Below are 6,495 nucleotides of genomic sequence, written 5' to 3' on the forward strand. Positions count from 1 at the left end.
GGATCGGGTTCAGGAGGGACAGACCTTCAGAAATACAATATGCTCTCCAAGAAGTCAGAAAGGAAAAAAACAGTATGGTGAAAAGGCCAAGGAAGAACAAAAAGGCCTGGGCAAGGCCCAGCAAGAGGAAGCAAGGATGAGTAAAGGCTGCAAGAGCGTTTACACAGTCTTTGAAGAGAAATGCCTGATGTCAGATAAAGCCGAGAACCCAACCTGTGGGGGGACAGGAGATGCTACCTTGAGGAATCTGCCTATTACAGGATTAAGGGCTACAGTCCCTCTCTGAGGACACGGAATGCCAGACTCTGGCCCGAGGGGTTTAGGTGGTGAGGTCTGTCCAGGCGTGTCAGTAGGAACTCTGCAATGCCCAGAGGAGAATACTGTCCAAACCTGTAGTATCTTAACATAGGTGTCATGAAAATATTAAATATTTCTTTGGAGGAGAAAAAAGTACAGAATATGAAGCCAAGACACACGTTTCTTTAGGGAGTAAAATGTGCCCCTCCAACACTGTGGTTGTAGAATATATTTATACCGTGTTTCAAAAACATTTGTCAAGCATATCGAAAACCCAGAAGTTCCCTGTCACACAGCTTAATTCCTTATATTCTGTCTATATGCATATATAGGGCCAGTTTGTTAGGGGGCGGAGGTGTGTAGCAAAGCTCAATCTAGCGAGACATGACACCAGAACGGTGAACAATAAAAGCAAGTGCAGCATATGTGCTGGACATTTTGTGAAAATAACCCAGCTACAATCTCGACTTCTGCAAATTTTCCTGCGCAGAAGTTGGTAACTCAGTTTCTGCTGTGATTCAGCTCAGCCAGCAATTAGGGTGTTCACAATCCTCCTAACTAAATTTATTCGGGAATTCAGAGATTCTAGGAAATATATCTTTACTTTTCAACTCTTTTTCAGTGGAGCTCAACAAGCTGTAATCTGGGGATTTTTTCTTTCTTTTTCTTAAATGTCAAGGCTTTTTTTTTTTTCTGTCTAGCTGTTAAGATTCTCTATGGCTATAAGACCTGAAATGGTAGCAATAATTATATTTCCTATTTTATTATTCGTAATTTCCCCCTTTGATCAGAACTCTGTGCCCTTTAGCCGCATTTATATGGTCATCCTGCTCACAACTTCTAAACACAGAGTCACTTTCCACGGAAAAACTATAGGAGCTGGGTTTCCCTTTACAGCACACACATGGAATCCCATACATTTGGCACCAATTTAGCTTATGATCATCTCATTCTTCCTTTTTATATTTGCTTCATTCAAAAAGCAACATAAAACTCCCCGTCCTCTGGGAAAGGCTCTTATTGCTTCTTACTGCCTTCCTTCATCCCACCCGCAGCACATCCGCCCAGATCCAACCCGCTCTTCCCAAAAGACATCACCAGTGAGCACAAGAAACACCCCACAGCTAAACCATGGGTCTCCAAGCTTTGATGAACATACTCTGCAAGCCTTATCTCAGCATGAAGACTAGGAAACTTTTCTTACGTAGCCTTCTTGTTCCTCCTCAGGCCCAGGGCAAGTCCAGTTTGCAAAGAGGCAAGGCCCCACTTGGCAGAGCCCAGTCCTGTCCATCTGGCACAGGTGGCCATGCAAAGGGACCCATGTAAACAGGAGAGCACTGCCTGGGTCCATATGGTTGCTAATGACGGTAAAACCCTGATGAACTTCTCAGAACTCAAATAGAGATGCTTTTGATCTAGGCAACGCACCTGAAAGCAGCATTTGTTTCAGTCAACTTCCTAAAAGCAATGGTCTCAGGAAACGACACAAGCAGCCCAGCTCAAGATTTTGCAGTTCTTTGGAAAAAGAACATGGACTTTTGAAAGGCCATCCTTAGGGTAAGTGTTTTATTTGGAGAAGCTTAGGCGAAGCCAAATTCAACACAACTGGTGCTGGATTCCTACCCAAAGCCAGCACATGGCACAGGCAGGGCCGGCGGCTGTGAGGCTCCAGTCAGCTCAGTCCCACATGGCATGGGAGCAAAGGACAGTGGTTTGTCCCCAAGTCCTTTTGCTAAGAGCTCTGCCTGACAGACTTCAGTCTCAGCTCAGAGCACAACCAGTCAACGCAATTTCACTGCACTGCTCTGTCTGCCCAGCCAGGTTAGGCAGACATTCACGACTCACTCACAGGAAAATCTGCTGCTGAAAAGAGGTACGTGCAGCCAAAAGAACTACAAGACATAGATTAAAAAGCCCTAGCAGCTACTACTGTATTTTGCGTACACCTCAGACCAGTAGCAACAGGCAGACTTCCCAGCTTCCCAAAACATCGCCGGGTGCTGCAGGTGAGCCTGGCTGGGAGCTGCTTGGGCTCCTGAGGCTGGGAAAGCAAGGCAGTTGGGCACAGTTACCAGGGTTTCTCATCAGAAAAACCTGTCCATTTGCACAGCCATGAAAAGAGGTGCTCACAAATATGAACAACGAGAACGGGGACAGAGAATCGTCACGCTGCAGTCAGCTCAGTTCAGACAGATGTGGAAAGCCAACAGCACAGTGCTCGGGTAATGGCACAGTGACAAACAAGTTTGCCTTAGCTATTGGTAAATACAAAGACAAATTCCTACAGCTTTTTCACTGGATACCATTAAAAGACTATGCTGAAAAGCATTACAGAGATAGAGATCAGAGGCCTATTTTTGTTTCTACGTCTTGATACCCGAGACTTTGATGGGGTAAGTTTATTAGCATATGATAAATTGCTCTTTAATCTGGTGTAGTTATAATTCTAGAGAGAGGTTCAGCGGCTTTGCTCTCAACCAAAAGTATTTCTGTGAAGAAACACTTGTTTTGCTGGGAAAGGCTAAGAACAAAGCTGTTTGTAAACAAAGCTGTAAAAGGAGAAGTCCATCTCCCATGAAGCTCAACACTCCCTGAAATAACTTTCTGCAGACAGCTACCATTACCTGATGCAAAAAATTTCTTTGAAACCAGCAATCCTGAATTACACAGAAATGCTCAAACAGGGCTGCACAGTACACCGTTTGAACCGGTACCTCTTTTAATTTCCCACCTGATTGGGTTGAAAAGGTTTGTGGGTTGGAAAATGCGGAAGGAGAAACTTACTGAAAATTGCAATCTGGGATCAGATTAAAGAGGGAGATGATACAGGGAAAATCTTCTTCATAAACGGATTTCTTTATCCGGAATGAACTGACAAGGTCCTGTGAGGGGAGGAAGAATACATGTTTTGTTAAGACAGAAGATGGTAGGAAAAACTACGCCTGAAACCACTTTTGAAGACAGTTCTTACAATACAGCTCCTTTATGGGTGAGATACTGAAATCACTTTGAAAGAAATATTATCTCCCAAGATTAACACCGAAGCTCCTGGACAGTGCACTACGTTGTCATATCCACAAAACACTAAAAACACCAAAAGCAACTACTCTGCCCCACCCCTCAGTCCATCCTCCCTTCATCCAGCTGGCTGGCTGGCCCTGATCTCTCTCCAGAACCCAAGAGAGTGATGTTCAATACATGCCTTTCTATGGAAGCTAAAGACACAACACCTGTGACATATGTATACATTATACAATATATACATTGTCTGTAAAAGAAAGGCTTGAAGTGTAATGCTACTGCTAAAACAGATCAAGTCAAGAACTCTTTTCACAAGCTTTAGAGACCACAACTTTCCAGCATTACACTAGGCTTCCTCTGACCTCCTGGAGCGGCTGGGGAGAGCCCGTCCCTCACTGCCCCATTTTTTAAAGAGCTCTCTCTCTGCCCATGCCCCTGGTTGGGTTCTGAGCACAGGGGGCAAGGGAAATACTACCGCATTTGTCTCTTGTGCACTTGCACACAAAGCCATGCTTAAGCACACAGGCTCCAAGAACGGACATGGAGAACCTTTCCTCTTCTGGGCATGTGTTGTTTTGGAAGCGAGCCCCGAGATCTGATACTACACACTTATGTTGTCCATCCTGAAGAACTGGCTGGCACGTCATTAACCGGGCTCTCCCAGCACAGAGAACACAAGGGGCCTGTAAAATGAAAGAGTCATGCTTTTACTTGTCTCCACAGACGCTCTCCATTAGGAAGGGATGTCGGGAGAACTAAAATCCTACTGGTGGGAAGAGACGGGGCTTTGTGGGAATGGTTGCTGTGCTCCTGACACAGAAATGAAGGTACAAATTCAGTGAGGCAGGCTTGGCTATCATGGGATGCCTGCTGGAAAACAAAACAGTACGTGAGAAATGCACAAAGAGACAAAGTGCAGGTGAGGACCATAAAAACCCAACGCTGGGCAGTTGGTAAGCACAGGATCTCCCATTTATTTGCTATGCACCGTAAAGGGGTGGGGGTGGGAGTGGAGAGTGTGCGCTGGGGATCGGCAGTTTCACACTGTTCACCCAGGAAGTTATTAACTTGCATGTTTACAGGCAACGGCACAAACTATTTGTGGTCATGGGACCCTGTGTAAGGAAAGGATTGCAAGGTTTTCATAACGCTCTTCAGTTAACTTGGTTACCCACACAACAATGGCTTTCTGAGAGGCCAACTGCTGCTAAAAACTGGGGACGGGCTTTACTTCCAGAGGTATTAAACTATGAAAATATCTAACCATAACAGTAAGCAGCTATAAAAAGAGCCCTGTTTATTTCACATGATTTCTTTGTATGCCACAGCGCTATGAGAATACTTCAGCTCAATGACAACATGGCAAATGGGAAAAGATTAACTGTTTAAGCCAGCACTTGCTCACCAGCTCATCTCTGTTTGGTTTCAGTGACTTTTATTCTTCTGAAACCACGGATTTCTTTAGGACGAGGACGAGGAGGCAGAACAACACAGTTTTTGAAAATTAAATTCAAAACTAACCTAATGTTAAGCTCAGCCCAAGCAGACACCTTAAAAGGAGAAAGCAGCAACGAATGAAACAAAGCAATGCCACAGGTTTTAATTCCACGTTGCCGTACCCCACACTGGGTAGTGGGCCACAAAGCTGCCTGCCTCAGCAGGACCCCGGCGTCTCCCATCTGCACGCTGCAGATCGCATCCAGTAGCTTTTCTGCAGTGGTGGGGCAGCACAGAGCCCTGGTGCTGCACGAGGAGGCAGCCGCAGCCACAGCTCACACCTGCAGAGCACGCAAGGCCTCACCTCGTGCTTCCAGCACCGGGGTGCAGCAAAAAGAGGGGGAGAAGGAAGATGGCAACGGTTTATCGGAGACCTGCACCACTCCACAGAGGACACTTCCACCCCTGCTAATCCCAGCTCCTTAAAGCAACTCTCAGTAAGATAATGAATCCTTTAAATGTTACATCTTGTGTCGTGCATTATTGTGGTGCAGCAACTCTCCACATCAAACAGTCATCAGCGCTCTTACAAAGTGGGCTTATGAGAGACCGGCTGAAAGGCGCTGTGTGAAAAGAAGTGGAAAATTAAAGCTGAAGCAGTCGAAGAAAGGGCTTAATTTACTGGCATGTACAGTATGCAAATGAGATTACTCTCAGCTTAACTGCATCATTTATGTCCATAATAACGGCATCATCATTACAGGGCTCAAATTAAATTACACCATAATTAGCATATCAAAGTGATTGGTTAAAGTTTAAAACAAATACCCAATTTTGTTAATGAACAGCTGTAATTGTCATGTACACTTCAATGAAAACTCCCTAAACAAATATATGTTTTAGAACAGAGAAAGATTTTGAAGCAGACAGGTCTGCAGCGGAGGTAAATTGCCTAAAAAGGAATGACACCGACTATTCTATTAATGGTAATGTATGCTCACGGCTCCCAGGTAATAAAGCATCCCATCCGTGCCTCCTGCCCTGCAGCAGGGCCGTGTCACTCCATCCCCAGCAGCCCACACCGTGTGACACCGCAGCACGCCGGGCAGCACGCAGCTCCACCTGCTCTGACCACATCTCCACGGCACCGTCAGAGGTAGAACTGCACGGCAAAGTTTTTGCTGTTCTTCTCTCATTAAAATAAATAGGGAGGTGGGACCGGCGGGTTTGTCACTGTCAGGCTGACAGTCGCCGACGCATTTGTGTCGATCAATCAGCACAGCTGCACGCAGTAAGTGCAGACGAGGAGCAGAGCAGTGCTAACACCACATAGAAAGGGCAGGGGCTCCCGAGCACCCGGAGCTGCACCGCTCCATCCCCAAAATGCCAGCAGCGCTCCGCTGGGCCCTGTGCTGCTGCCCGGAGTTATGGCAGGCGACACCGGGAAATATATTTGGTGCTAAAATTGGGAATGCACTTTCAAATATACTTAACAAGGAAATTGAATGTCTTATTAAATCCGTATTATCAAAACACTGTTCAAAAATTTAAAGAAAGTAGCTTTTCATTTTATTCATCGAGGAATCCATTAAAGCCTAAGCTCTGAAGTAGTATGTAAATTATGTGCCTTTCAAGGTAGAGCTAGGGCAAATTCACTCCATCAACTAATGATGAACCTCATTATGTGCAGGGAGTATTCATAATGAGGAAACAAGCCACCCGCCATTCCACGTTCCAACA

At 45.5% G+C, this 6,495-nt stretch overlaps 1 protein-coding gene across 12 annotated transcripts in view; it reads right to left on the reverse strand.

The window, feature by feature from the left end:
* FOXP1 (forkhead box P1) overlaps positions 1-6,495 on the reverse strand; it is a 341,328-nt gene that overhangs the window by 169,797 nt on the left and 165,036 nt on the right. The window contains exon 1 of one of the 12 annotated variants that reach the window (XM_085235542.1): positions 3,082-3,100. The exons of the other annotated variants lie outside the window; for them this stretch is intronic. The gene's annotated coding sequence lies outside the window, so the exon portion shown is untranslated. Of the gene's footprint in view, positions 1-3,081; positions 3,101-6,495 lie in introns of those variants that run through there. 12 annotated transcript variants of the gene reach the window in all.

Source organism: Meleagris gallopavo, chromosome 14, assembly GCF_905368555.1.
Source record: "Meleagris gallopavo chromosome 14, MGAL_WU_HG_1.1, whole genome shotgun sequence".
NCBI lineage: Eukaryota > Metazoa > Chordata > Aves > Galliformes > Phasianidae > Meleagris > Meleagris gallopavo.